Below are 22,298 nucleotides of genomic sequence, written 5' to 3'. Positions count from 1 at the left end.
AATAATTCTTAAAAACAATGAAAAAAAATGAAAAATATTTTAGTTTTATGCCAGGATTCAAATTCTCTTGAATTTACTTTGCACACATTGAACCAAAATAAAAATGTTATATGTGCTCTTGATTTTATGGTAGACTTCTTTGTTAAACTCAAAACATATGGAAATAATTTTAATAGTTTTGTTGATTATCTAAACATTTTATGGTTAATAAATTAAGAGATTTTTTTTAATTCAATAATATTTACTTTGAATTATAATTTGCATCAGATTAAAAATAAATTGTTTGGACCTATCATTTTTAAACTACCAGATTTTATTTAAATATTATTTTGTTCCTTAGTTTATGTTATGAAATAATTTATTAACCTACAATACTAATATTAATCAAATAATAAAACTAATAAAATAATAATACAATTATTATAATAATATTAAAAATATAATAATGCTATAAATATAATAATACTATTACTAATAAAATATATTGTTAATTAAAACTGCATCGATTTTAGGTTTTGAAATTCTGATCATCGTCTGATTTTTATTTATTTCATTTTTCTTAAGATATGGAAGTAGACGGGGTCGAGTTGGTTGTTGGCGCGTATTTCTTACAGTAACATATTTGCTTGTATGTTAAAAGAAAAAAATACATATAAACATAATTGTAATTGAATTAAAAAATACACTGACCTTGTAAGAATTAATATTTTCTGAAATAAAAAATAAAGAAAAGATTTTAGTTAACACTTTCTGGATCAACAATTTTACACTTAAACTACTTTGAATCACCTGTCATTATTCTTTAATACAATATGAAGATTAAACTTTAATACACTTTTTTTGTAACAAGCTGAACGTAGGGTAAAATTTAATTGAATATAAGGGAGCGGTTACTATTTGTTTACAAACTCTGGTGTAGCATATATAATGAGTTAGAATAGTGGTAATCTATGCTCCTATAAATTTGTAATGTAAAAATAATTATATCCGTTAAGAAAGTCATACAGTGAAATAAGGGGAGTGGCAGGATTTAATGGATAGTTCGTTGTGTTTGTTTTACGGCGTATCAACACTTTTCAGTGATTTGGAAGAAATTTTTTTTAATAAAATATATATATTTTTTTCAAGTCGATTTCTATTTAACCCATAGTTGGGACCCTAACAGATACTACCACTCCAGATCAGAGTGGACCTGGGAGCAATGGCAATTAAAGGGTAGCTCCACACTCCCCAAAGCCTGCAAGCTGGGGCCTCACCATTGGATATAGTTTAAGGTCATATCCAGGACCATTTAATGGATAGAGGATAAAACTGTTTGCTAAATTCTTTTTAGTAATACATATTTGAGAGAGGCAGTGTGTTCCAAATAAATTTAATACATTTTAAAACGGAGGGGGTGTAATGTGTGCATAGTGCAGCGACCGCTACATATGTTACATGATAAGGGCTGTCCCCTTTTCATGTAAGTATAAAAATAGAGAGATTTAGTTAAAATGAAAATGAAATAGCATAGACGAAATTCGAACCTCGTAATTTAGGTTTAGAAATAGATTACGTGTGAGAATTCGAAAATGGAATGTAAAACAAACGATTTTTTAGCTTAGAGATGAAATAGTTTCAAGAAAAGAATGTGCACTGTCAATTTTATTATGAAAATTCAATTGAAAGAATGCAGCTACAAGATAATTTAATAAACATGTTTTTAACATATTGGAAATATAGGTTACTGAGAATATAGGTTAAAATTCCTTTTGTAAAAAAAGGAAAAGTTTTGGACACGCATGTCCAGAACACGTGAAAGAAGACACATGTTTAAACATGTGTATGACGTCATGGAAAAATGGGAAGTTCTAGATATAGTTAGAAAACTTTAGAGTTAAGAAAGGGAGAAACTGGGAGAAACTCAGAGGGAGTTTGAGAACGACAGACGATAGTCTGCAGTTTGGAATTCGAACGTCTAGAAGCGAGACGGTCACTTTGAAACTTAGAATGTGAAGCTTTGAATCTTTGATGATGAAAACCACGGCCGGTCGTGAGAAGAAATAAACCCATCATGTGTTTTTATAAACGTCATCTTTGTGTTGTGATTCTACCAAAAGGTAAAGTGAAAATTGTTATTATATGTCTATATATATCTGTGTTATAAAATGTCATGACATACACATCTCATATCTACAATGTGAACTCTACATCTCATATCTACACTAAGACTGTCTGAACACTGTCTCCTCACTCAAAGAACTTCTCATTCTACACTTCTAAGTATAAACATTTCATATATATGAATCTCTCTCTTACAACACATCTCTCTCTAAGCCTCACTTTTAACAAAGGACAATACTAATAAGACTCTAAGACTTTCACTATTAATAACAACAAGAACAATAATAATAATGAAACCCCTAAATACAACACATATGGCCGGAACAAATCTTTGGCAGAGACATTTTTTTATAGAAATCACCGTTTCAATGTCCATGTTTATCAGAACGCCCATTTGTACACATGCAATAAAGGAACTATGTTGCATTCTATGCGCAATATCCTGGAATGTTTCAGCCTGTTTGCTATATCACTGTGTAAATTGCAACATTGTGTGCTTGTGCGTTCTGATAAACATGGGCGTTGAAACGGTGATTGCTATGAAAATGTCTCTGCCAAAGATTTGTTCCTGCCGTATATAGCAGTCGCTGCAATAGTTTCAGAATACAAGCTTTAGGAAATATTGCAAGTGATGAGTGTTGAAGACTTGTTTAGGACGTGTTCAGTTGTTTTCCTATTGGAATTGTAGATCATGGGTGGAGGAAAGGCAAACTCATTTTATTATATAGATGAACACAAATAATACAAATAAATCGAAATCAATTTACATAATTACAGGATGGAATCATAAAATTGTCGCCCTAGAAAAGACGACATGATTTCATTTCCGTTTGATGAAAACCTGTCCTCTTTTTTTTGTTGCAGACCATCTACTATTTGGCCAGTTGTGCACAAATCCCAAGAGTGATAGAAGCCTTCTATCATGTCTGAAAGTGACATAATATTCAACGAGCGAGATCGGAGATGCGCCACTGTATAATTCATACTCACTACCAATCCAAGTTACCATTGCCAGTACCCTAAAATTGCAAATCCGTATGGTTCAAAGCTTGAGGACACAGCTCAGTGCATCAGATGACCCAGGGGTCGCTTTATTTCGCTGATATTTTCGAAAGTCATCGTCTCCTTTCTGATTGTCTAACCTTAATTTAAACCTACGTCACTTCCGGTTTGGCGATGAGCGCAACAGCGAAGACGTCAGGTTTTTTCTCACATACTTTTCCTCCTTCGTGGTATGGGTTCGAACCTACCTGCCTACTACCACTTTTTTTTTTTTTTTTGCTCAACACACACCTCCAAACACCTGGACAAGTTTTACAATAAAAGAAGATCAAATCGTCGCAAATCATTTCTTCGTTTGCATGTTTTAAAACTAACCATTAATCAAAAGTGACTTTTCAAGCCCAAATATCAGTTGACGTGATATTGTAAACAAAAACAGACGAAATTCGATGAACGATATTATCATTATTATTATTATTGTTATTGTTTTTTTTTGCGAATTAGTCGACCGGGAAAACTATTCCACGTAATATATAATCTCTATCTCTCAATCTATATCTACTAATATATAAACGCAACTTTGTGTGTGTGTGTGTGTGTGTGTTAGTTTGTTCCTTATAAACTCCGAAACGGCTGAACAGATTTTCTTTAAAATTTACAGAACTTTAGTGCATAAGCCTGGGGGTGATCTTAGTTAAGTTTTGTCTCAGAATACTCTGATAATTACCAATAATCGCTAATCGAAAACGTTATTTTAATTTATCTATCATCGGTAAAGCCATTTTTTCCATGTCGCCGCTTAGCAACAATGATAGAACTACGGTTCGTTAAAATTCTACTCTGGGTATGTTAATAGCGTGTTTTTTTTTTATTCTTCTTTTATTGCATGACGTGGTCTGTAGGTTCAAACTCTGCACGTAAATTTCTTAATGGTTTTTTTCGTTAACTGGAAAGAAGTTTATAAGATTTGAAAATTTAAGTGTGTGTATATATTTTTTAAATATCTATTATTTTTTGCAATATAAAACTGAATATTACGGTATCTTAATAAAACTTTGTAATTGATTATAGAAAAAAAATCGTGAAGTAAGCAAAGATGATTTCGTTGTCGAATTAAAAAAATACTTTTGAATTTCACTCAAGTCACTTAAAATGATAAAACTTCAAATAAAACTGTTTTAACTAAGTTTGCTTTAAACTAAGTGTTTGGTAGAAAATTATTATTTTCTTTAATCAAAAATTCACAGACGGTAATACCTCAAGCAATTACAGTACGAACACAACTTTACATGTTTTCATATTAAAAAAAAAAGGCCTTAAATTCAACAACTCTTTCCACCTCGGGCTACCTACTGTTGTTTTTACCCCTCCTTCCGCTACAGTCACTTTTTTCTTAACACCTCTTTCCGCCAGGGCTGAACTGTTGTTTTGATTCCACCTCCCTCACCTTTCCACACCCGGGCAACGCCGGGTACCCCCGCTAGTATACATATAAAGTTGCGCTTTTTCTCGCCCTGACATTGATGTTAAAAGCCTACATTTTCTATTTAAAGATTATTAAAACGAACTTCTTAATATACTCAGTCATGGTTGTGGAAGCGACTTCATGAAGATAAACTAATTTGCATATTCCTTTATAAAAAGTGAGCGTTCATTAATTATTTATACAGCTTTGATAGTTTCTTATGAGATGATTCGTTTCATTTAACTGAATTTTTTTATGCATTGTTTCTAGATCGAACATAATTTTGTGGAATACGGGAGGAAACGTTCTAGCACAGGGACATGTCATATAAGTGATCTTGTCTGTGTGTTTGTGCGAAGCGTCTCTGAATATTTAGTATGCAAACTTGAAGGGTATCTGGACCTCGGAAACTCCTTCAATTTGATTATTAGTCTGTAAACATAGCTGTTAAAGGAGTCAAAATAAAAAAAAAACAAAAAAAAAAAAAACAGTTGACCTAGGAGGAGTAAATCGATTATCTTCTTAGCATGCATATATATATATAAAGACATGTTTAGCTTGACGTCGCTTAATTTTTATCCATCTAGCAATAGCTTAGATTTTTATGACAAAAACTGAAGCATTAAATAAAGAATATGGCTGGAGTGCTGAATGGTTTTCTTTCGATTCCAGCTGATGGCACTAAAGCCGTTTTTAAAAACCTTTTGAAGTCATTACTATATATATATATATATATATATATATATATATATATATATATATATATGAAGCTGAACGTCTGTGTGTGTGTCTGGTCACGAATAGGCTCCTATATGGTTTACTATTATAGAAAACTTATCACATATAATGATAGAAGATGTATCGAGACACAGGAATGGGTATGTTTGATCTGGCATAATGTTGATTCATTAAAATTGTGGGGTCTGCGTACGCGCCTGTCAACAAAGTATGGAAATAAAAAATTTAAAAACATGTTTACAAGTGTTTTTGATATAAATATCCATAATAATACTTTGATAAGTATGTTTTAACTTAAATAGGGATGGTATAATAAAATTGTGGGGTCCGCATTCACGCCTGGCCTCCATAGAATGGAAATAGGCACAAACTTTAATAAAGACTTTTCATATCTATCTGTGTAAGTATACTTTGATAATTATGTTTCAGTTTGAAGAAATATGGTATAATAAAATTATGGGGTGTTCGTTCGCGCCTGACCTTCATAGAATGGAAATATGTCACAAAGTTTAACAGGGTTTTTTAATATAGATCCACAGAATATTGTGATAAGTGTTTCAGTGTGAACAGGTATGGTATAATAAATTATGGGGTTTATCTATTTTTACTTTCATCATATTTTGCTTTGGTTTTGATATCCACAAATCCGAAACTATCTCTTTACAACCCTTCCTTTTCATAACCTATCATCTATATACATAAAAGCGAAAATGTGTGTATGTATGTATGTGTGTTTGTATGTCTCGCAAAACTTTCCACACGGGTCACGGATTTTCGCCAGATCGGTATCATTTTAAACTTCCAACCTTTGCCCAACAAATATCGAAAAATTGGCCAAAAACGTTAATTTTTTTCACCCTGAAATCATCACTTTTCTACAGGGGGCGCGGTCAGAAAAAAACCCTCCTCTCATGACGATTTCGGTTCTACGCATGCGCAAATGACATCGTAACCTGATTTAGTTTAAAGATTTAAAAAAGCGACACAATTTCGGCGACGTCGCCTTAGCCCAGATGGTTAGAGCGCGACCTCATTATCTAAACATTTTGGGTTCGAATCTTGGTGTGAGATGTCTTCTTTTTTTTTTTTAATTTTAATATTGAAGCCATTTTTCAAACGTTCGTTTTTCTATATTTTTTTACTTCGCTTATTCTTAGGTTTTCATTAACACCACCCACCCCCGCCCGACCACACACACCCAAAAACACCCAGGCAACGCCGGGTACCCCCGAAGCAGGGTTATTTAAGCCATTTTCACGTGTTTTGGTTTTTTTTTTAACGTTTGTTTTTCTGTTTCGCGTTTTCTTTATCATTCGTTTGCCTTATGTAAGTTTTTTTTTACTTGGCTGATTCTTATGTTTTCATTAACACCCCCACCCCCGCCCGAGCACACACACCTCGAAATACCCGGGCAACGCCGGGTACCACCCCCCGCTAGTACTTTCATAAATCAGAGTCCATTTTCTGTAGGCTGTTTTTGAACCCAGTCAACGATGGGTACTTTTGCTAGTATATATATATATATATATATATATATATATATATATATATATATATGGTAAAACTGGTAATTAGTAAAAACCTGAAGAGAGTGCTCAATACTATTGCCGAGCAAATATGTGTTTTATTTTTTTATTACCGTTTTATCTGTTTGGCTACATATGTTTCTGATGTTGGATCATGCTTACGATCCGACAACTTCGTCAGGCCTCGCGCAAATGGTTGTTAGTCATCGGAAAAAAGGTGTTTTTAAGAAAAAAAAAGAAGAAAGAAAAGGGGAGGGAGAGAGGCGGGTGTTGACAATATTTCAGTTTTGAAAGTTCAAGATACATTCGATTGTATTGTGTGTGTGGGGGGTAACAGATTCAGGTAGGCGTGGGTGTAGATATATGGATATAGTGAAGGGGAGGTGGACAGAGGATGATAAAGAGAATGAGAGGGGAAAGGAGAGGAGGGGAGAAGGTTCAATATTTTGTTTTTAAATTTTAACTGGCGTTTGATTTTCTCGTAAGGTATATTAAATAGATGGGAGAGGGGGAGAGAGAGGGAGAACACACTTAATATTAGCTACAGCTGTACTGATAACCTAGAACAAATAATCAAAAAACACAATAGAAAAATACTTAACAAAGACGAAAACACAAATAACACTAGCAGACATAACTGTAACTGCACCAACAAATCCCAATGCCCACTTAATCAACAATGCGTACAAACAGAAGTAGTGTATAAAGCCACAATTGCACCTGAAGAAAACCCAAACGACAAAAGATACTATATTGGCCTGGTAGGCACCTCATTTAAGGATAGGTTTAGAGTACATAAATGCTCCTTCACAAACCCCAACCACCCTAACAAAACCTCACTAACCTCCCAATATCTAGATCTAATCCAAAATAACCTTACACCAACCATTAAGTGGGAACCCCTTAAAAAATCTAACGTATGTAAATTATTAAACTCCCCATGCCTCCTCTGCCTTAACGAAAAACTTTTTATATTCAGTTTTAAAGATAGATACAAATTAATAAATAGAAAACATGAAACCATTTAAACTGTCGGCACTACAAATCCCACCTCCTTAGCAATTATACACCCTTCTGAAACACCCCTCAAACAACATCCTCTTTGGACTCACGGAATAATACATACAATACTTCCATCTACCACATACACCCAATTACTGTAACATCAACACAACCAAATCCCCTCACTCAACTCTCCCCATACTCTATACTACCTTACCCATCTACACATTCGTCTACCCCCCACCCACTTACTAATTACTACTAAAACTCCCCACACCTATATGGGTATACATATGTTGCAATTTTGTTTTCTTTTGTATGGATATCTGTATGTAAATATATATACCCTCCTTTCCCCCCCCTAGACACTATAAACTAATCCATATCCAATAAGCCAAGCAAATGAATACAGAACCCTAAAATTAAACCAGCAACAATAACTTTAATTCTACTTGCTTAGCGTAGATGTGCGCGTCTCTGTTTATACATATATATATATATATATATATATATATATATATATATATATATATATATATATATATATACTAGCGAGGGGTACCCGGCGTTGCCCGGGTGTTTTTCGGGGTATGTGAAAAAAACCCGAAAATGTGAAAAAAAACAGGTGACCGTGAAAAAAAAAAACGAAGCCTTCACGACGCACAGTTGGAAAATAGTAAAGTGTTAAAAAAAAACAGGTGCGCGTTTTTGATTGACGTGACGGCGATAGGTATTCAGCAGTTAGCATTTTGTGCGGGACAGTTTTGAATGAGGTGAATAAATCGGTTTGTTCGTTTTTAAAAACCCGCTCCCTGTTTATTAGGAGGAGCGAAATGAAAGCTACAGTCTGATATGACGAGGTCGACATTGAACAAACGTTACTTAGCTCTCTTGAGACAACTGCCCTTTTTTATACCGAAAACCGAATGTAACGCGTGCCGATGCGGGAAATGTCGAATAATTAACGTTTGAAAGTCAATAAAATTAAATAGACAGGCGAGCTCCGTGGGTAACTCTGAGATATTACAATTTATAGATGATATAAAAAGTTTTCAGAAGTTGTGAACCGAGCAAGCGCTTCTCTGAAAGAAGCCTTTTGTGGACATCAAGGAAAAGCGTACATACATACATACATACATACATACATACATACATTTTCGCTTTTATATATGTAGATGTGTCTGTGTATGTGTGAGATCATGTGCTTTTCTCAATATGTATAGTTATATAATTCTATATACAGATATAGGAATGCATGAGTGTGTGCGCGTATGTGTGTGAGTGCTTGTACATCTACATCTCACTGCAGATCGGTGCATGTATCTTCGTTTATATTTATTTATCTAACTGGGCCTATATACATACACACACACACACACACACATATATATATATATATATATATATATATATATATATATATATATATCCTTATGTTTGCTAGTGTGTGCGTTTCTGTGTGCGCGGATGTGGGGATGTGCGCCCGCGTATCGTATGTAGATGCATGTGTGGATATAGGTATATCTATATCTATATGCACAGATGTGTGTTCGTGTACATCTAGCTGTTTATATCTGCATATATATGTGTATCTCTGCAGGTGTGCATGGCTGAACATCTGTATGCGGATACAGCGGTACCTGAGTTTATGTGCAAATTTGTGTTTATATATATATATGTGTGTGTGTGTGTGCCTGTACCAGCGATGCATTTAGTACTGAAAGTGAAATCAAACAAAGCCACTGCCCAAAGCACCAGGTTGGTGGGCCACGCCATATGTGTGTGAATTTTCGATGCATCTACACGGCCTCTCCTCGTTACCTGCACCCGTACATTTATTTTTATTTATCTATTTATTTGTTTATTATCTGTTATTAATTACTTTCTTATCCTAGCTTTGCCTTGTTTGCTTGGTGCGTGTAGGTGCATGTCTGTGTATATATGTGTATATATATATATGTTGTATGTATATATGTATGTGTATGTATGTGTATGTATGTGTATGTATGTGTATATGTGCATGTATGTATATGCCCAATGCACCAGGTTGGGGGCCCACCCAATATATATATGGAAACTTTGCGTTGCAATTGCCTACCCTCGCAATATAACTATCTGCTTACTTTCTTTCATTGTTAAAATTTAAAAAAAATTTTTTAAATTTTATTTATTTTTTTCATTTTTTTCTATTATTATTATTATTATTTATTATTATTTATTTATCTATTATTGTGTATTTGTTCTTTACTTTACCTTATTTACTTAGTATAAATATGGACATGTCTGTATATATATATATATATATATATATATATATATATATATATATATATATGAATATGTATACGGATGTGTGTATATATGTATATATATGTGTGTGTGTATATATGTATATGATTGTATGTGTGCCTATATGTGTCTACGTGCTTATAATTTTATTAACACTTATCTATATTTGTATGCTGTCCATTTTACCGTTTATTTCTTTCAACATGTTAAAATGCTCAATCCTTGACAGCACTTGTTTTGTAGCACAGAATCATACCCCCCCCTCTCTCTCTCACACACACACACACACACACACACACACACACACACACACACACACGTTTTCTGTGAGAACTAGATTTTAAAGACGCTTGGATAGCCATAATGAGGTTACAGTTTTCAATCCACAACAAACACAGTACAAAAGTAAACCAGTGAAAAAGTAATCTTTTATATTTTGAAAATAACAATTTAGATGCACCATAATTGCTAAAAACAGATTAGTTATTTAGAAATAAACATAAAAACAAACAAAGTAATGTTTATCAGACTGTACAAAGAAGTAAAACTTATAGGAAATGAGAAATTTTTGGTGAATGAATCGTCTCGGTCTATTGATTATAATTTGAGTGATTGAATGCAATTAGTCGGGATTGTAAAACATGTCCAGAATGATTATCCTATGAAGATACGGGATAATCAGGAAAAGAAGTTAATGATTTTCGTAAATACTAAAGTCTATCAAATACTGATCAGTTCTATTGACCTGTTCATTTGCTACAGAGAGAGAGAGAGAGAGAGAGAGAGAGAGAGAGAGAGAGAGAGAGAGAGAGAGAGAGAGAGAGAAGGGGAGTCAGACAAACAAAGAGGAGGACAACGTTTTCATTTTCTCGTCTATATAATTCCACTTTCGCTTTCCAGTAGAAAGTTATAAAAAAAATATATATATATATATAATTAAAAATTAAAAAAATAAATAAAAAATAAAGGTATAATCCTGACCAAATGAAAAGTTCTTAATGCTCAAATGTTAAGGTGATCTCCATAGCCCAATCATTATTACTGATTAGTCTAGATATAATATCATATCTTGTTCTGGGAGGTGACAGTAGTTCAGTGGTTAACGACACGGACCGACCGCCTGAGTGTCCCAAGTTCGAATTCAGTTCGTTACCCAAAAATCACTTTCACTTAGGATGACGGCAATCTTCACGTTGTCCCTCTCGTAAGTACCTGATATCTTTCAAGAAAGAACTCTGATTAGAAAAATATTGAGGAAACCAATGCCAATAATAAAATATTTTGATTCATACGATATGATGATGATAGTTGCTCTTTTTACGTAAAATATCAGTTCTCTCTGAAGACTACATGACTTTCAGTTAGCTCCCTTGGCAAGCAACGGTCTGGTTTTTTGGGATTTTTTGTGGGTTTTTTTTCTAGTTCTATTTCATCTGCAGAAAGAACAATTATCTTAGTTATCTTAGCGATGTTAAGAATCAAGATACAACGCTAATACTGATATTATTTCTTGAAATTTTTATCTGAATAAATTCCGGAAGTTGTGAATGTAACCAGACTCCTTTACGGAACGGATCGTCTTTAAAATTTTCTTTGCTGGATTACATGTTCTAAAGCCGATACATCATTTGTATAGCATTATTGCTTCATCTTGCTACGATTGCTTTAGTTCATACAGAAAGTGAATTTTTCAAATAAAAGTATCCAAAAAGAGGCTTAATTTGTATAGCGCCTATCTCTATTAAATGTAGTTAAACTATAATCAACAGTGATGCTTCAATTAAAAGTGACAGTTGACCAATAATCTCTCAAATGTAATTATAATTTTTCATAAGAATCAATAACCTGATCAACTGTTTATCACTCCTGGTAAAATTTTAGCTGAGTTTTTATGAAATTGTTCCAATTGACGGTGGTATTAATTAATTTGAGACAATATCAATTAAATAAAATCGATTAGCCAAAAACAAAATCAATAACTTAATTCATACAAAGTAGATGATTATTATTGTATTCGTTCTGTTGTATGACATGGAGAGGTATATATTATGTACGTAACGGGTGAATATATTCTGTATGTTTATAATTGTTGCAGCCAATTATGCAGATTATTACGTTGTCGGTGGCAGGCCAAATCTTATAAACTTATGCTGTGATGCTGACACGAAATGATGACGTGGACGTATTGACAATATATTTACAAATGGGTGGAGAGACAGTTAATTGGACAAACGAATGCTTGTACATGACGACGAGAGGGAGACGTGTTCTTTGATGAATGACGAAGAGTGTGTATATCATAGCGGTTTATATAATAGACCGTCTGTACATTTAAGACGTCGAGTGATGGTGGAATGTTCAACAGGTCAGTACATGCACAATATTTTATTTTAAACGACAAATAAACACATATCTGGTTATTCAAAGACAACATGGCACAATAGTTATATTTATATACAACAACCTTCAACCTTCAGGAAAACATCACTTTTGTACCCGTGGCGCAGTGGTTAGAGTACTGGAAAAAATCAATTGTAAAAAGCGATATTCTCCTGAAGATTGAAGGTTCAATCCTCAGTGTGGTTGACCGAAAAATACAATTACGAATTATTTAGGACTTCTATCCAGTCGTGGCTGATGGAACAAGATCATGCTGCCCCCATGAAGTAAATAAAGGGTTCCGCACAAAATTCCGTCCAAATTCCAGAGTTCGGCAAAAACATTCCCGAGTTCGACAAGATACACCTGAGGAAGGTCGAAGGTTACATCGACCGAAACGTTGTGAAAATCACATTCAAGATGTGAACAGTAGTCCGAAGAATCCAAATAATACGAACATTTATTCTCTGGTTTCTGCTGGACATCTTTAGAGATTACAACGTTCTGTTCACATCTTGGCTATATGGTAATACGTCGTTTCTTAGTGTCATAAGAGCGACGTCTTCTTCCGACTTCTAAGTCACGTTTCGACAATCTGATATTTCCTCTTTAACCCCCCTCTTTCAACTCTAACTTTCCTGTTTATATCAAAACTAATCCTTTGAGATTATGTCATTTGACTATACAAAGACCTAACAGGTGATTTATCCGTAACATTTTCTCTGGCTAAATTTATTGTTTTTATCCTTAGGTTTGAAAACATATTTTCCTTGTGTATTTGACATAGCTTTTCATTTGTTTATTTCTAAGATCTCGACTGCATTCCAAAACTTATAAACATTATTTGTCCTTGTAACAATAATCATAATAATGTTCTTTCATAATAATAACCTATTTAAATAAGCATCTAACTATCAATAATATTAATAGTCGATCTTATAATCGACGATTAGCAAGGAGTTTTCCGGAGGGCTAATACATAACACTATATTCGACACTTACGTCAGAAATATTTGAACATTTCTCCAAATTTCGTGTCATATCAGTTTCAATAGATTTTTTTTTCAAAATCAATTATTATCCTTTACTAATGACCTCCTTGAGGTGATTTCTCATAGAAAATCTGTTCCTAAAATTGTAATGTAAAAATGGTTGTAAAATACATAATAATTTATTAGTACCTTTAACGTACTTACTTCTGTCATGGTATATTAAAAAAAAATAATAATAGATCCCGTAAGTTAAATGTCTTAATTCTATAAAAAAAAATATCTTTAATTAGTTATAATTATTATTGAAACAAAATCGACAATTATTTCTACTGTTGCTGTGGAATTTCCACAGATCCCACTAGTTAATATTTACTCACTATGAGTATTCACACAATTCTTCATCAGAAATTGCTCTTTGAGAACAACTTATGGTGTTCCCTGGAGTCTGAGTGACAACAAAACTCCTCAGACTTCCAGTACTATCTACCTCTTTCGATAACCTTTGCAAAAAGAATTTGCGTTATCGCAACAGCCGCTTACCATTGATTTCTCGTTGGCAGCGACCATTGGTCTTCACTGGAATTTGGGTGGCAATAAACTTCCCAAAGGTCCCAGTCCTTTTTGCACTAAGCCAGCGGAGGTTTGGCTAGTGCTTTCTCTCCTCAGTCTTTCCATCTTCCTTGACCTGCATTATTTGGTGTGGTGCCCATTTATGGTGACACTAATAAAAAAGGGGGGAGAGTATCTTACAATTATTATTGCTATTATTATTATTATTATTATTATTATTACTGGCTCACATGGAGCTTTCACACAAGTCAACAAACGATCTGATTGGAAACCTGTGATGTTCTCTGGAGGCTGAGTGACAACAAGTCTCCCAAGACGTCCAGTTCTCTCCACCTCCTTCGATAGCATTTGCAAATGAATTTGCATCATCGCAACAGCAGTGGTCATTGGTTTGTACTGGAATTTGAGTGCCACTAAGCCTCCCCAAAGTCCCAGTTCTCTTTGCGCTTGTCCAACCGAGGTCTGGCTGGCGCTCTCTCCTTGGTCTTTCAGTCCTTCTTGACCCTTCTCAGCTCTTTGGTGTCACTTCTTTATTGGGATGAGCGGTGGTGAAACTATGGGGGGTGCATGATGGGGTTGTAGAACGTAGATATGCAGCTTCGGTGTTCTTCATTCCCTGTAACGCTTATTCGTTATATTGTCTTCTTGTATTATTCTCCGCATTCAAGGGTTTTCCTTAATATTTCAGTCGTTTTCATTATCGTTAGGCGTTGTACTTTTGCAGTTATTCCTCTGATCCCAATTTTTGGCATTCTTTTTTCGAAGTTTTTTTGAATTGTTCCTAGTGCTCCTACTATTATTGGTACTATTTAGATTTTCTTCATCATCCAAATCCCTTTTAACTCTCTGGCTAGCTCTGTGTATTTGCTTTGTTTCTCCTGTTCTTTCATACTCACCCTGTGATCAGCTGGGACAGCAAAATGTACGATTTGACAGGATTTCTCTTTCTTGTTAATTATTACGACATCTGGTCTTCTTGCTTGAATGGGTTTGTCTGTCCGTATGTCCATATCCCATAGGATTTTGTGGTTCTCGTTTTCGAGTGCTGTTGCGGGTTTATGCTTGTACCAGTTGTCTGTACGCTCAAAATGCAGTTGTTTGCACAATTCCCAATGCACCGCCTCCCCCATTTGGTCACGCCTGTTTTTGTATTCCTTTTGGGCCAGTTTGCTGCATTCACTTATTATATGGTTTATCGTTTCGTCTCTTTGTCCACAGAGTCTGCATTTGCTGTTTTTTTGTGTTTTATCGATTCTTGCTTTAATATGGTTGGTTCTTATCGAGTTATCTTTTGCTGCAGTTATTCCATTTGGATATCTTGGCTGAAGATCCTGGTAGCGTTAATTAGTGTCTCTAACTCCTTTTCGGTCCTTGCAAAAAGTTTCAGATCGTCCATGTACATCAGGTGGTTCATTTTTTCCTCTGTATTGGAAAACTTGTATCCCGCTTGGCACTTTCTCAGAATACTGTTCAAGGGCATCATGGCTATGATTAACAGTAGTGGTGATAGTGAGTCTCCTTGGAAGATGCCTCTTTGTATGTTAATTTCTGTTATGTGTTGTCCATCAGCTGTCAATTCCAGTCTTCATGTTTTCATTGCATTTTCTATTACATTGGTGATCCCGCTTGATATTTTATACATTTTTAGGCATTCTATTATCCATGCTTGGGGGATCCTGTTGTACGCTTTTTTGTAGTCGATCCATGCCATGGCTAAATTCTTTCTCCTCCTTTTTACCTCCTTTAAGATCTTTTGATCTATATATAGCAGGTCATGTGTTTCTCTTTTTTCTTTTGGCATCCTTTCTGCTCCTCGGGGATGAGTCCACGGTCATTCAGGGAGTGGTAGATTTGTTCCCTCAGTTGTGCTGTCAGTATCTTCCACATAGTTGGTAAGCACGTGATTGGCCTATAGTTACTAGAGACGGTTCCTTTCTCCGTGTACTTCTGAAGCAGTGTAGTCATCCAGTCTGGTACGCTTGCTTCTTGTATACATCTCAGGTTTTGGGCTAGTCTTTCGTGTAAGATTGTGAATTTTTTGAACCAGTATGCATGTATTCCGTCGTGCCCGGGTGCTCTCCAATTTGCCATTTTTCCTATGGTTTTCTTTATGGTTTCTTTGCTGATTTTATTCACTGTTCCTTCTTCTATTTGTTGTAAGTCTTCTTTCATGTCTTTCAACCATTCGGCATTTCTATTGTGATCACGTCGCTCTTCCAATATTTTACTCCAGTAGAGTTTTGGGTCCTGGATATGACCTTAAACTATATCCAATGATGAAGGCCCCAGCTTGCAGGCCTCAGGGAGTGTGGAGCCACCCTTTAATTGCCATTGCTCCCAGGTCCACTCTGACCCGGAGTGTTAGCACTTGTTAGGATCCCAACGATGGGTTAAATAGAATACAACTTAAAAAAACAAATATACTATATTAAAAATCGTTCTTCAAAATCACCAGATTCAGCATTAAATAACCTGAAAAGGGTTGATATGCCGTAAAACAAAACGACCAACCAACCAACCAACCAATCAGTAGAGTTTTGTTTCTGTCGGATTTGGTTGTTCTGTTTTTGTTTTTCCTCCGTTCACATTTTGGTAAAATTGGCTTTCATTAGTTTCAAATGTTCTGTTTGCATTGTTCAGATTTATATCTATATCGTCTCAATCTCGTTTCTTTTGCTTTTATTTTTTGGTCCAGTTCTTCATGTTTCTTGTTTAGCCTCTTCCTGTCAGTTACATTTCCAATATCTGTTTTCTCCACATTGCTTTCTTTCTGTTGATCATTTTGGTTTCTTTTTTATGTTTGCGTATTTGAGTTTCTAGTCTTATTTCCCATCCAGGTTTTGTCAGTCCGCTTGTCCCCGGTTGTTTTTCTGATTTGAGATTCATACTTGCTATTTTTGGCGCCTGCGTAAATGAGGTTGTTTAAGTTTGTGGTTGTATTTGTTGTGATGTGTGGGAGGAGCTTGTTAACCTTCTTTGTTTCTGTTTTTAATTTTTTCTGCTCTTGGTTCCTTAACGATGGGAGCTTTGTTTTTTCCTCATTCATCAGCTGTATTATTTTATTTGCTTCATTCTCTGCTAGTTCTGTTTCATTGTTCTCGGTTTCCACGTTTGTAGATTTCGTTCTTTGTTGGTCCTCGGACTTTGGTGTTTTTACTTGTGAGGCTTCAACTTGCGGGGTTTCTCTACGTGCGATTTCGTTGGGGGATGCTTCTTGTTCAGTTTCATCATTTATTTTTCGCTGTATTTCTGTTAGTTCTAGTTTAGAGAGCCAACCTTTCTTGAGTATCAGTCTTGCTTGGTCCGCAATTCTTTGTTCTGTCGTATGGTAGTCATTGGATAGGTCCCATAGTTCTTTCATTCGTTTCCGGTAACCTCCATATCTATATTTAGGATGACTTCTATAATAGCATTCCATTACGAGTCTATTCTCTTTTGTTGTCCATTTCTTTCTTCGTTTTGTTTTTTCATTTTGATGGCTATCATGGCTATGCTGTGTTTGTTCGGTATCATTTTGTTCCCTGAAATTAGAGGTCATACTTACCTGTTCAGAGTCCATGTCATTTGAGTTTCTGAAACGAGAAAGTTGGCCAACATTCGCAGGATGACGACCGGGTCCCCCATGCTGGCTACCGAATGAGCACCTGCCGATCATGACACCCGGATCTTTCTTCTTGGTCCCATGGTTTGGATAATTTGTAATTGACATTTTTCATATTTTGGTGTTTGTGGCAGCACCAAGCCCAGAATTATTTTACTTGTGGTTCTGACGCAGGGATAGTGTAAAGCTCCAATGTATATAAGCGGTATCGTGCACTATCACACATACATATGGGACATGAACAAAAAATAAATAAATAAAATAAATAAATAAATAAAATAAAAATAAAAATTTAAATTTCCAACTAAGTATTCTACTTAAAGTCAGAAGTAATGCTCTGAAAGAGGGTGTTTGAAGATAGGTCTACCTTACACAATACTGCTTAGCCGCTGGAAATGTTGGATGGGAAAAGAGGAAGGCAATTTTCCCCGTCGCTGTGGTAGTATTTAATTCCCTCGTTCAAAACGAGGCAAATTTCTACGTCTATATCGGTAAAAGGACTGGTTTCTGTTATAAGTTCGAGCTAACATTTAACTAGATAATTCGCCAGTCGCCCGTCTGGTTGTTTTGCATTCATTTTTTGAGGATTTTCATTAAATTTGCATTGACAAACAGAATTATGCGTTTATATCGAAACAGACTGTTTTCTGAAATAAATTCGAAGTAACACTTAGCTTCTTTTTTTTTTTTTTAACAAAAAAGGACGTAAACTCACATTTCGTTGGTTTCTTTAAATGAGTTTTCTGTCACGAGTGTGCTAAACATCCTATTTGGGCTCCTGTCTTGAGTTAAATGCAAGGTCGGTGGTCAGTAGAGGATGAGGGTAAGATGAGGGGTGGGGGTGACAGTCCTTTCTAGTACACACCTGCCCACATACGCAAGCATTCTGCCCGTCTTTGCCAAAAAAGAATAAAAATGAATTCCCTTTTTTTTTCTCAAGTAATAAATATCGGCAGTTGCCCCGTCTGGTTATTTTTGCATTCATTTTTAGAAGATTTTCATTAAATTTGCATTGACAAACAGAATTATGCGTGACATCATTATTATTATTATTATTATTATTATTATTATTATTCATTAGAAGTTTCACAAGGACTATCATCCAAGATTTCTCTCTGAGAACAACCCGTGGTGTTCCCTGGAGTTTTAGTGACAATACGTCTTCACATATTATCAGAACTTTCCACTACTTTCGACAACCTTTGCAAATGAAGTTGTGTTATCACAATAGCCGTTTACCATTGATTTCTCATTGGCAGCGACCACTGGTTTTCACTGGAATTTGGGTGCCAATAAACCTCCCCAAAGGTTTCAGTTATCTTTACACCCATCGAGTGGAGGTTTGGTTAGTGCTTTTCCTCCTCCGTCTTTCCATTCTCCTTGACCCTTCGGCTATTTGGTGTACTTCCAGTCGATGCTGGCGCAAAATTTGTGTGTGTTTGGGTGATTCATTGCCCAGTTAACGTTTGTCGCTCATTGTTTTGTTTTTTTTTGTTGTTGTTTTTTGTTTTTTTTTTAAATTATGCAAGAAGGATACCTTCAAAGATATGCTAGCGTTTATGAATTTTCGAACGGTTACATTTAGTAGTCTTAACCCAAGGATTTCAAATATGGAGTAAGCAATGCATGTTCAAACATGAGTTATGTAGATCAGACAACAGCGTCTAAAGAACGAGAAAGAGAGAGAGAGAGAGAGACAGACAGAGAGAGAGAGAGAGAGAGAAGGAAATAAGTCCAACATAAACAAATTCTTGATGAACCGTTCACTTAAGTAATCCATTTTACACAATTTCCACTACTAACGATTATTACGACATTGTCCCATTGACCACTGTACACTCATTAATCCTTACTTATTTTTTAATATGTAATGGACTGAAGTTTAAAACGGAAAAATCAAGTATCATGGTTCAATTATGCTCTAAAAAGAAACATTCATATTGAATGTGCCCCTATCTTATAAAAAAAATATTACAGTTGGTTGTATAGGCTAGGCCTTTCTGCTTCTGCAGTGATAAAACTTCTCACGTGCACTTTTGATGTTAGGTTGTATAAAAGTATTAGCTTTGTTCAAAATCAGATTTCCTTCTTTACCGGATTTTTTTTTCGATTATCGATTATCGATACTTATCGGGCGAATTCCTTTGGAGATCACGAGAGAGACGTGGATGACGTTCGAGAGCACGATCACATGAGGTACGCCACAGTGGTAACGAGAGAATAAGGAAATAAAAGTCGATGTTCACAAAACAAGCGAGTTGAAATTCTTTATTCTTTGTCTGCTTTGCGACTGAGGCATAGAACGCTTGGTTCCCTGATAACGGTACACATTAATGGTTTCCTTGAAATTAGTATTAAACTTAACTTTGGGTTAATTTTAAATGAAAACTAACGAAATACATTTTATATATTTCAAATAATTGCAAATTTAACCGTTGGTGAGCACTTTTTGCATTTTGTTAACTTGAGGAACTCTATTTCATGAGATTGCAGCAAAATAATTTTTATAAAATATTTAATTTTGATTGGTTACTGAAATAGGACTTCAACCAATCAAAATCAGAATAATATACTTACGCTAGGAACCGATCACTGACTATTTAAACGATGGTCACGTGAACAATCATTAAATTAGCCTAAACTTGCACACCGACACTTGTTCGTCGTTCTCATAGCAAGGCTGCGCAACCAATAACTATAAAACTACTACATATTTTACTTTAAAGATACCGACTCTTTGTTACAGATATATTTTTACTTGGTATTTTAAAGCGAAGGTTAAATATTAATTATTATGAGGTCTTGCCTTGCTGTGTCATAAAATACGCTTAAATATATTTTAATTCATGCAGATTTCGTATTTATAATTAGAGAGTCAATTCTCTATTAAATATATTATATCTAATATTTGTACTGAGTTCAGGAGTTTTTAAAAAATGACTTGGGTGCCGTCAGTTAGAATCGAAACTAAAACAGTTACCAGTCCAGTCGAGTTCCCTACCAATGTAGCTATCGAGAGATATGTAAGAAAGATTTGATATTAAACGAATTGAAGAAATGAATTGAATTTGAGCATGCGCAAAAAGAAAGAAATATATTGGCAAGTTGAAATGAACAGTTTGCATTTCAATCTTACATATATATATATATATATATATATATATACGCGTTATTCAACCATCCAAACAAAGATTTTACTCGTTATAAATCATCCTTAGTGTATGATTACTATTTCCTGTTAATTTCAGTGTTATGTGACCAGTAGTTTAAGAGTTTATCGGTTAAATATTTACGCACACATGTATCTATTGTTTTATTTATATTTGAATGAATTGTGTTATTCTTTTCTGCTATAAGCTTACACATGGATGTCGTCAAAGTCCTGCCAAAATCAATGGACGTGTGAAAATAAGCCTCGATTTTACCGCTAATAAACGCAGCAGATACGTTATGAGAAGAAAACGTCGTAAAGCGGTGAATGAAACTGAAAAAAAAAAAAACATTTAATAAATATTTTTCACGGGGAATATGTAGTCATTTAATTTCTTAAAATATGCAATTTTATCTTCTAGTTATGAATAAAATAAAAACATGTATAGGGTGGAACGATAAAATTGTCGCCCTAGAAAAGACGACATAATTTGATTTCCATTTTTTTTTTTTTTTTTTTTTTTTGCAGACCATCTATTAGCTGACCAGTTATATACAAATCCCAGGGGCGATAAGAGCCTTCTATCATGTATGAAAGTGACACAATATTCAACGAGAGAGATCAGAGATGCGCCGCTGTACAACTTATGCTTTCGACTGATCCGAGTTATGACAACAGGACCATTGCCATCACCCTCAAATGATAGCAATAAAAGATTGAAATTGAAATTGAAAAAGGGGCGGTAAGAAAAAAGCTGGAAAATGAAAAAGATAGAGAAGGACAGAGAAGAGCAAGTAAGAAAAGAATACCCAGAAGCCGAAAAGAGATGGGGAGAAAGAAATATAGACATAGTTGAGAGAAAAGGAGAGTAGCTAAGCGTTTTACGTTTGATATCCCTTCCTCTTCCTAAACCCTCTCCATCCCCATCGGACAGTGTCGCTGATTCATGTATATTTCTTAATGCTTTTTATCATTATTATTTTTGAATCTCTTCTTGAAATGAAATACATTTTTCGTTTTATGGCTCAATTTTGTTTGTTCGCCCCTCTCTTGCCCCATTGAGACTTGCATGATAATTTTTAGGGGAAACTGAACCTTTGGTCACATATACATATGTACATCTTACATTGCCGATTGAAACCCTAGTTGCATTTTACGTGCCGTTCCTGCAACCAAGAGCTGGCGTTACGTTGTTTGGTTGATTACCTGGTATAACTTGCTGTTTCAGATAAACATTGTAAATCAAGTGCTACAGAGTCCTTCAATATGTATGGCCACATTTCTCACGTCGAGGCTAGCACGTCATTTCTATCGCAATACAGGCATGAAGGACTTGAAGTAGTTGAAGTTAAAGCAAGAAAGGCGGTTGATGAGTTTGAAGTGGATCGTGTCTTCGCAGAACCAAGGAGAAGAAAGAGAAAAATATCTCTTCAGATCCGAGTCGACAGATGAGTCAGATCATCAGACTGGTGGGACAAGC

General features: G+C 34.9%; 1 protein-coding gene across 4 annotated transcripts in view; it reads right to left on the bottom strand.

Moving 5' to 3' along the window:
* The window catches only part of LOC145276491 (D-aspartate oxidase-like), a 221,282-nt gene that overhangs the window by 94,897 nt on the left and 104,087 nt on the right, over positions 1 to 22,298 (bottom strand). For 3 of the 4 annotated variants that reach the window (XM_080127747.1, XM_080127746.1, XM_080127744.1), the window contains exon 2: positions 691 to 710. The exons of the other annotated variant lie outside the window; for it this stretch is intronic. The gene's annotated coding sequence lies outside the window, so the exon portion shown is untranslated. The remainder of the gene's footprint in view (positions 1 to 690; positions 711 to 22,298) is intronic. 4 annotated transcript variants of the gene reach the window in all.

The sequence above is a fragment of the Euprymna scolopes genome, chromosome 1 (genome assembly GCF_053919585.1).
Source record: "Euprymna scolopes isolate OS-2025 chromosome 1, ASM5391958v1, whole genome shotgun sequence".
Classification (NCBI taxonomy): Eukaryota; Metazoa; Mollusca; class Cephalopoda; order Sepiida; family Sepiolidae; genus Euprymna; species Euprymna scolopes.
Note: the sequence above shows the minus strand (reverse complement) of the source record. Positions and strands in the feature narration are given on the sequence as shown.